This window comes from Gekko japonicus, unplaced genomic scaffold, assembly GCF_001447785.1.
Source record: "Gekko japonicus isolate JY-2015 unplaced genomic scaffold, Gekko_japonicus_V1.1 scaffold370, whole genome shotgun sequence".
Classification (NCBI taxonomy): domain Eukaryota; kingdom Metazoa; phylum Chordata; class Lepidosauria; order Squamata; family Gekkonidae; genus Gekko; species Gekko japonicus.
Genome location: NW_015174285.1, coordinates 503,583 through 513,301, shown reverse-complemented (window position 1 = coordinate 513,301; position 9,719 = coordinate 503,583). Strand labels below are relative to the sequence as shown.

At 44.9% G+C, this 9,719-nt stretch overlaps 1 protein-coding gene across 2 annotated transcripts in view; it reads left to right on the top strand.

The window, feature by feature from the left end:
- LOC107121109 (chromosome unknown open reading frame, human C6orf106) overlaps positions 1–9,719 on the top strand; it is a 72,364-nt gene that overhangs the window by 345 nt on the left and 62,300 nt on the right. The gene's annotated exons all lie outside the window — the stretch shown is intronic.

Genomic DNA, 9,719 nt, shown 5'->3' with positions numbered 1-9,719 from the left:
GGGGGGGGGCGCTGCTCCGGAAGGGTGTCTTGACTGAACAAGTTCATTGGCTGTGCTTTGTGGGAGGGCTGAGCGTAGGCCTGCGGAGGACCTTTTCTAAGGCCCGACTTGCTTTCTGCCCCGGGAAGCGCTGCGTTCTCCGAGCCCCTCACCCTACGGGGTCGTGACACGTTAAAGCGAACTGGTGGAGGGCCTGAACCAGTGGTATCATTCACGAATCTTCTGGGGTGACATTGCCTGTGTACCCCTGTGAAGTGGACAAACTCCGTACAATGTAAACAGCCCCGAGTGTGACGCTTTTCCATTTGTGGGACGAGTCATATGAGTGTCACCTAAATAAAAAGGAGCAGTTGCCTTTTTTAAAAAAAATCGATAACTGCGTTGGTTGAAGCCTGTTTATGATATGTCTATTGCTCATCCTAAAATCTGTACTTCTGACAGGTTGTCTCAGATTGTGGTTTGATCTGTGTCGGAGGGCTGAATGCAAGTTCTTAATGCGTTTTAAAATGCGAATTTGTCTGTTCAGTGTTAGAACGATTCCTTGCAGCTAAAAGAAACTGGATGTGTTTAATGCTGTCTGTATAAGCCACGTCTCCCCCACCCCACTAATTGCTTTCTTTGCAAATGGAAGGTGATCACAACGAACTCCTTGGGTTGGACTACACAATGGGAATGTGTATTATCAGTTTTCACAGCTCAAGAATTTTGGATTGTGGGGGGGGGGGGGACATCATCCTGCTGCTTTTCTGCTTAAACTTCCCAAATATTACTAGTGTCCTTCTTCACAGTTTAAGAAGTTGATGACATTTGGAATCTGCTGCAGTTATCAGCATTCATGGACCTATCAGACCATTTCTTCTGCTTTTGACTTGCAAAGTACTTGTAACTCTCTTCATGACAGCCCTGTGAGGTAGGTCACAGTTGCTGTATTTTCTGAAGAGGAGCTGAATCTGAGAGATCATAGTGCCTTGCACAGTGACTCCTTGAGAAAGATGGGCATTGAATCCTAGTCTTTCATATCTAAAACAGGTTTCTCTCCATGGGATCTCATTAGATAACACTGGAGGATAAAAGAGCTAGCATGCAATCTCAGTTCAGAGACTGGGCTGATCACATTTACCCATACCATACAATCAAGAGTCTGGAATCATGAGAATTTCATTGGTAATTAGTTGCTTAAAAAGTAGCATAGGCATTGTGTGAAAATCTGTGATGGTATAGTGTCCCGGCATGTTTTTGGTAGCTGAAGATGAATTGGTCTATGCAGCTCTCCAGGGTTTTTTTTTGTCCTTCTGGTTCTGCTACTCCTCTATAACCTGTATAATTTTCATTTCTTTCTGTGCCAAAAATTATTTAACAAAAATAACAAATATCAATTTAATATATAATTTTAATACGTATAAATAAAATGTTGGAAAAAGAAGACCCTCACAAATCTGCCAACTATTATCAACAAAACATAATGCAAGAATTGTATATGCACATATAATTACAGTGAACATGGCATTTCCTTCGTCTGGAGGAAGAACTGGGGCTGATGTTTGGAATACAGTACAGCAAGAATTGCCCACAGGCCTGGAGAAAAATGTCTTGTTCCTTTTGATAGAGGGTTAATGAGGGGAAATGAGCAGCTGAAACTTTCCATGATATACAATTAAGTAATATCACCTGTAACGAACACTGTGTGTATGTGTTGCATGTGTCGTCACCTCGCAGCCAGGTTGGATTTCCTTGGTGGTGTCCCATCCAAGTACTGATCAGGGCTGACCCTGCATAGCTTCTGAGATCTGCCAAGATTAGACTAGCCTTAACCATCCAGGCCAGAGCAACTAACATAATATAGAGCCTTTATTAAAGCTTTCCTCTGGGCAGTTGACAACCCCTGGATGCATCATAATCAGGAAGGGTGATCATAAACTTTGGGATGGATTCCATAGATGGGTATCGCAGATGGAAGATGGGAGTGATTTCTGCTGATTCCCTTGTCCTGTAGCACACTTTCAGTTTACCCCCTTATGCTATTCTTTGGGTTCCCTTGTCCCCCAGGGTCAGGATTGGGGGGCCTTTGGGATGCAGCAATAAGGGGGCAGGCAAGGAGGTCACACTACATACAGGTATCCCTTCCTCCCGTGGAATTACTGGTTTATCCAAGCCTTTATCTACAGTACAAGTGCACTTGGGAAAAGAATCCAGTTGAAATTGGTGTTGCTTGTTGTTGTTGCTGTCAAGTCATAGTTGACTTATAACAACCCCATAGAGTTTTCAAGGCGAGAGACATTCAAAGGTGGTTTGCCATTGTCTGCTTCCATGTTGCGACCCTGGTATTCCTTGGGGGTTTCCCATCCAAATATCAGCCAGGGCTGACCATGCATAACTACTGCGATCTGACGAGATCAGGTTAGTCTGGGCTATACAGGTCTGGGCCAGTGTAGTTTACTTCCCAGTAAACATGGTTAGAATTGAACTGTTGGGAAAATAGTATTTGTTAGGGTGTATAGTGTTGTTGTGTGGTTTGTGGCTTTTTGTGTGTGTGGCAGATCTGTATTTCACTCTTTTTCAGGACTCCCAGGGTAGTTTTTAGTTTTTTTGCCATCAGGGTGTAGCCAACTTACAGCAACTCTGTAGGGTTTTTAAGGCAGGAGACATTGAGAGGCGGTTTACCATTGCCCACCTCTGCATAGCAACCCTGGTTTCTATGGCATTCTAATTTTATTGTTGGAAAACTATGTGAGGTAGGCAAGGCTTGAGGCATCAGCCTAATTCTCACAAAAAGCTCATGATTAGATAATTTTTAGCTTGGTTCTGGTTATAACACTTTAAACCTACAAAAGCATATAATAATGTAGCTAAGGCAAGAGCTAAGGCAAAAGCATATAATAATGTAGCTAAGCCTAATTCTCACAAAAAGCTCATGATTAGATAATTTTTAGCTTGGTTCTGGTTATAACACTTTAAACCTACAAAAGCATATAATAATGTAGCTAAGGCAAGAGACCCATGCAGAAAACAACATCAGCAGGTAAATTTAACTCGGGTCCAATATTCCCTCTAAGCTGTGGAGTCTTGTGAGCAAAAATTCTACTTTGTGAGCTGCTGGCATTAAAGTTGTGAGCAAGCGATTTGGCTACTGCATCACTTAGTTTGCTCTGGAGCCATCCTTCCTGAGCTGAGACAAAAATGTGTGAGCTGGAGGCTAAAAAATTGTGAGCTAGCTCACACTAACTCAGCTTAGAGGGAACACTGCTCGGGTCTGAAAACCACACTAAAGAACAGAACTTTAACCTAGTGCCAAAGCCATCTGGGAAGAGGTAGGGTAGTTGGAATGATTGAAAGCCCTGCTGTGCCACAGAAAATTATTTCTGTATATAGAAAACAAGCATGTAAAATGGAAGGCTAGGCTACAAACCATCATCATGGCATCCAGTTCTCTATGTTCAGGAATGTATATATATTCAGTCATGTAATCCACCCATTAATGTGTCGGCTAATGCCGCCATGGGTTTGCTGGAATGCACTTCAGGTTTCTTCCCATTATCTCTGCTGTGGCCTTGGAGACTTGCTCGACCGTCCTGCTGTTTCCCGCTGGGAGCTTCGGGCAGTTTTTCTGAGCACATTTGCTTGCTTATGCTTATTGGCTCATATCTATCAGGGGCCCCTCTTTGAACTGGGTATAATTGTTTGGGTCCCCGCCTGACCCCTCATTCCTGACACAGATTGTGTCGAATGATGACCTGAGTACTTTCCTCAATAAACTGAACCTTAATAAAGGAACGGTGTTGAGCTTGATTTACTTGGGACTCTGACATAATGGCAGAAACTGAGGAGGACCTAAAGAGCCTCTTGCAAAGAGTGAAAGAGTAGAGCGCAAAAGTTGACTTGAAACTCAACATCAAAAAAACTAAGATCATGGCATCTGGCCCCATCACTCCTTGGCAAATAGAAGGGGAAGTCATGAAAGCAGTGACAGACTTCACGTTCCTGGGATCCAAGATCACTGCAGACGGTGACTGCAGCCATGATATTAAAAAACACCATGAAATTAAAAAACACCTGCTCCTTGGGAGGAAAGCCATGGCAAACCTAGACAGCATAATAAAAAGTAGAGACATCACCCTGCCAACAAAAGTCCGTATGGTCAAAGCAAAGAATAGATGCTTTTAAATTATGGTGCTAGAGAAGAGTCTTGAGAGTCCCTTGTACTGCAAGGAGATCAAATCAGTCAATCCTAAAAGAAATCAACCCTGACTATTCCCTGGAAGGCCAGATACTGAAGCTGAAGCTCAAATACTTCGGCCACCAAATGAGAATGGCGCATCCACTGGAGAAGACCTTGATGCTGGGAAAGATTGAAGGTCAAAGAAGAAGGGGACAGCAAAGGATGAGATGGTTAGACAGTGTTATCAGTGCAATGAACATGGAGTTGAGCAAACTCTGGAGGATGATGGAGGACAGGAGGGCCTGGTGTGATGTGGTCCATGGGGTCGTGAAGAATCGGACTCGACTGTGCGACTGAACAACAACAATAACAACAATCCGCCTCTTAAATTTTACAGTGTTACTTCCACATACAGGCTTACTGCTTCATTTGGAGTTTTGTAAAATAACTCCATTGTGGCTGCTCAAGGCCACTCTGAGTTTAAGGGTTTTAGTCTAGGTCTTCTACAGTTATACTCATAATTCTAATCCCTATGCCATAGTGGCTGTCTTTAGAATTGCAAGTATATTTTCAACAGCTTTTATGGGAGACTGGGACAGACTGTTGATCTACAGTAGTATATAGAATCATAGAGTTGGAAGGGTCATCTAGTCCACCCCTCTGCACAATGCAGAAAATTCACAAATATCTCCTATCCACACATGCATTGACCACTGTTCCAAACCCAGAAGATGACAAAAAACCTCCAGGATAACTGGCCTGGAGAAAAATTGTTTCCTGACCCCAAAGTGGCAATCAGCATTTCCCTGGGCGTGTAAGAAAGGGCCACAAGAACTAAGCACTGAGGCAACCCTTCCTGCCCTCCTTCTCATGATCTGCCTAAGTTCACAGAATCAGCATTGGTGTCAGATGGCCATCTAGCCTCTGTTTGAAAACCTCCAAAGAAGGAGAGCCCACCACCTCCCAAGGAAACCTGTTCCACTGAGGAACTGCTCTAACTATCAGGTTCTTCCTAATGTTTAGTCGAAAACTCTTCTGATATATTTTCAACCTGTTGTTTCTGGTCCAACCTTCTGGAGCAACAGAAAACAACTCCACACCATCCTCTAGATGACAGCCCTTCAGGTACTTGAAGATTGTTATCATATCACCTCTCAGTCGTTTCCTCTCCAGGCTAAACATACCCAGCTCCTTCAACCTTTCCTCATAGGACTTGGTCTCCAGACCCCTCACCATCTTCGTTGGCCTCCTCTGGACACATTCCAGCTTCTCTATGTCCTTCTTAAATTGTGGTGCCCAAAACTGCAGTGTCAAATATAGATTTGTCACCAAGTAACTGGTGATGTGGCTTTTAGTCTGTTAGAAAGAATGGTGTATTAAAGCCTGTTGCTGTGTCCTGGTGAATAATCATTGCACTCCATGAAGCCCATGCTATGCATACTTGCATAATCATAGTGTTCATAGGGTAGTGTGACCATATGCATAAACAAACCCTTAAGGGAATGGGAATCTGAAGATATGTGTGGTTGTGTTTTGTGTTTTTCGTATTTTTATCTTGCCCTTCTTCTGAGTAGTTCAAAACATCATGTATGATCTTCTCATCCCCATCTCATAGCTAGAACACAGTTCTTTTATATCTCTCATCAAGCATTACCACACTCCTGTAAATACATATTTCACTTGTATTAGGAAGGTGTATGTGGTAACCATTTTAGCAATGCATTTTGAGTACACGTGGAGGAGGTGGTATTCTTAGCCATTGCATTAATGGGCTGTGTTAGCATTTCCCACTATTGAAAGTACCTGGTGTGGTTGGTAGAAGTACTTCACTTGGAAACAGGAGAGGTAGATTCTAATTATGCTTCCAGGAGAGATTGCTTCCTTACCTTGACTCCGAACCTGGCTGTCATTGGTGTACTTTCTACAAGTCAAAACCTGCATTCATTATTGTTGTCCTGCCTTTCAATTATGTTTTCACCTTCGTCTGCTTCTGGGCTTTTTCATTGGCGGTGATAGTGTCAGGCTGTATCCATTTTCCAGAGCTTGTTGTGTGCAAACCAAAGTCCAGGTGTTTTTTAATCTGCTGCTTCTGAATTGAAAGGTAAAATAGTGATGGGTGTTTGGTCAGAAACTGAGGTGTATGGTATCCACAGTCATAAGTATCTGAGCTCCTAATTTTTTGTGCAAGTGTGTGAAAAGTGCTCTAGTTAGGTTTGCTTATACATCAAACCACAGTTGTGCTTGACTCATAATTACCACGTGTTGCATTTGTAGGAACAATGCTTTCAACAGATGTATGAAGGAGAGGTGTTGGGTCCTCACCTCCACAGTTTATTTATGTCATCCTGTGGAGGCATATTCTGCTCCAGAATTCCATCTCTGTCCTGGTAGTGATTACTGACTAAGAAGCAATGGTCTGTGTTTGAATGCCATAGCCTGTCTCTTTCCATGTAGTTCCTGTCTGAATGGGTGTCTTGACTAGAGGCCGACAATAGAATTTTTGTAGGGACGAAGAACATTGTTCATCTTAAGTTTCTTTTCTTTTGAATTCCATTATTGTTGGAAGCTGGGTATTTGTAGTTAAATGTTTTCTTTTGAGCTTTATAACCACTTTACCTTCTCCCCCCACCCCCTTGTGCTCATATTTACCCAGAATTTCATAGATGTCATAGCTAAGGGATGTGTCCTCTTGTCTTGCTTCTTGATGCATGAGCTGTGTTGCATAACTGTAGTATGTATTGTGTGGTGTTTTGGCTCTGGACAGATGCTATTACACCTATTCATGATCCTCTCCAGCCTGCCAGATCAGTGGTTTGTGGGTATACATGTAGAGTCGTCATTATTCAAAACATTGATGCAAGAAGTGATAACTAACCCCAATAGCATGAATAGGATGCTAAGTTGGCATTTCACCAAGCTACACTTTCCAAATCCTCTGAGCCAGTGTAGCAGAGTTCATATAATTGTGCGGTGTAATTGTGGTCCCTTTCTAATGGTTTTAGTAAGGCTTTTTCTTGCACTGTTTGGTAACATCAGAAGCCCAGGTCATGTATGAGAAGTCCATTCTCCTTCAGTGGGGGGAAGTCATCCAGAGCTGCTTAGGTCATGCCTCTGCTTGCTCTGATAGGGCTATGCAAATTATTTTGTGTATATGGCTCCTATTGGAGAGATCCTAGGCTGACCCTTCCAGTTTTCGATAGCTCTGCCGCCCAATGGGACACTTGACTTGAGCTCCTGTTCCAAATTTAAAACAAACAAAATAAAACAAATAGGAGGCAGGAAAAGAGAGAAAAATAAATAGGAGAGAAAGGACTAGGGAGAGGGCAGTTCTCCAAACCCAAGAGAATGCAGCCAGGATCTATAGTTTCTAGCTCAGATGGCTTCCATGGAGGAAGTTGCTACCGCAACAACGAAGACAGAAGCCACGAGGAAGAAAGGCAACAATGCTGAGAAGATCACCGCCGCAACCGAGGCTTCAGGAAGTGGGGCAGTGACAGCGGAAGGCCTGGCAGCCGGGCAGCAGGATGCAGAGTGTATTCCCAAGCTCCCCCAGGCTCCAGGGGGTGGAGAAGCAGCTTCAATGCAGCTGGAGCCCAGCAACTCAGAGACAGTCAGCATGGTGGTGCAGGTCGAGTGGTCCGAGCTCTTTGGCTCCTGCTTCCCCCCTCCGTGCCCAGCCCAGAAGAAGGCAGCAAGAAAGAGGAATGGGCCAAGGCCCCCAAGAAGCAATGCAGGAATACCAATGGACTGGCAAGCCTGCTCGGTGAGAGACATCCAGTGCAGGAGGTCCTGGGAGGGGAGGCAGCCTCAACACCTAGACTGCTGTGGGGCCATGAGTTCTGTGCTGGGACGGGAACCATCTTTCCATGGGGGCAGGCCGGCCATCCCTCTCGGGTTCCCAGACCTTCAGATGACTCCCATGCATCCACCTGCGGTGAGAATAGCCCTCAGCCCACCCGCTTACTCCCATGTAGACCCGGGCATGCCAGCAAGCCCCTCCATGCACCAAGTGTGTACCACCACCACCCCAAGCTCCCAGGTCATAGAGTCATAGAGTCAGCCAGCGGGGGGGGGGGGGTCAGCACTAGCAGAAGCAGGGCAGAGGGCACCAGCCAGCAGGACTCTAGGTGACATACTGCATGTCCAGCATTGCCTATATCTGAATTGGGGGAGTCCGCATCCATGGCCACAACCATAGAAGGAAACTCAGAAAAAGAGGATGGGAAGTGGTCAGGAGATGAGACTGAAGCTCAGGCTACTTCGTCTGGGCTCTTCCAGGCTGAACACTTCCAGAGATTGTTGAACAAGGTTATAACCACCTTAAATTACCAGTTGGAAGTAACAGAGAGAAACCAAGATCAGCTGTTTCCGCCAAGTTGGACAGGAGGGGGTTCAAAGATCCTCCCAGTGTTCAAGCAGTGTCACCCTTACCAAACTCCTTCAACGATATCATGAAGGCAGAGTGGGCATTACCAGGCAGGGGAACCTCTCTACTGTTTCTAGCCAAGAAGTTCTACATGCTGCTGGAAAGGACCAGGAGGCGCTGAAGGTACCCCTAGTGGGCACCACGGTAGTGGCTCTGCACTCAGGAGCTGTTCTCCCAAAGGATGGAGAAAACACCCTGAAGGACACCATGGACAGAAAGGACAAGATATCGCTAAAGAAATCACTTGAAGCCATATCACTGGCCATTCAGACATCGGTGGTCCTGTCAAATTCTACGAGAGCTATAGTGATTTGGACGGACAATCTCCTTCAAAACCCAGAGGCTAGTCCTCTTGAGTTAAAGAGGTCCTTGCTAAAGATGAAAAGGGCAGCAGAGTTCTCCTTGGACACTTCTCAGGACAACATACAGTTTTGTGCAAGAGCACAGGCAGCGAACATCATCATAAGGCGCCATATTTGTCTCAAACATTGGAGGGTGGACACACCATCCAAGAGCAGCCTGTTTACAGATATGTTCTCAGGGAGACTCCTCTTTGGAGAATTGAACCTGGACAAGATACTGGTGGAAACAAACAAGGAGAAGAAGGCCATGCCGTCATCTTTTTGTAGCAGGGACTGGAAAATGAAGAACAGGCCTCACCAGCCTTTTTTTTTAAATTTTTTTTATTGCTTACCAGTCTTTTCATGGCTTCAGATCTACTGGCAGAGGAAGAGACTCCAAGGACTACAAAGGATTCAGATCCTTCTCATCCAGAAACAGAGCCACTACCAGACACCCAGCTGCCTTCAGACAGGACAAGCTCACCCAGCCCAAGAAGCAGTCTGCATGACTGCTTTATAGGGGGGAGATTCCAGTTCTTCGTGGAGAAGTGGGGCACCTCAACCACGGACAAATGGGTATTGTCAATCATCTTACAAGGCTACAAGATAGAACTTGACTCCCTTTCACCACTCAAAGCTTCACACCCTGATCAGCGCAGAAAAGATGGGACAGGCAGCTTCACTTGACACAAGTAATCCAGCATGTTCAGGATTTAGGGACAATAGAGGACCTGCTGACATGCCAGCATTTCATAGGGGTCTACTCTGTTCTGTTCATAGTCCCAAAGAAGTCCAG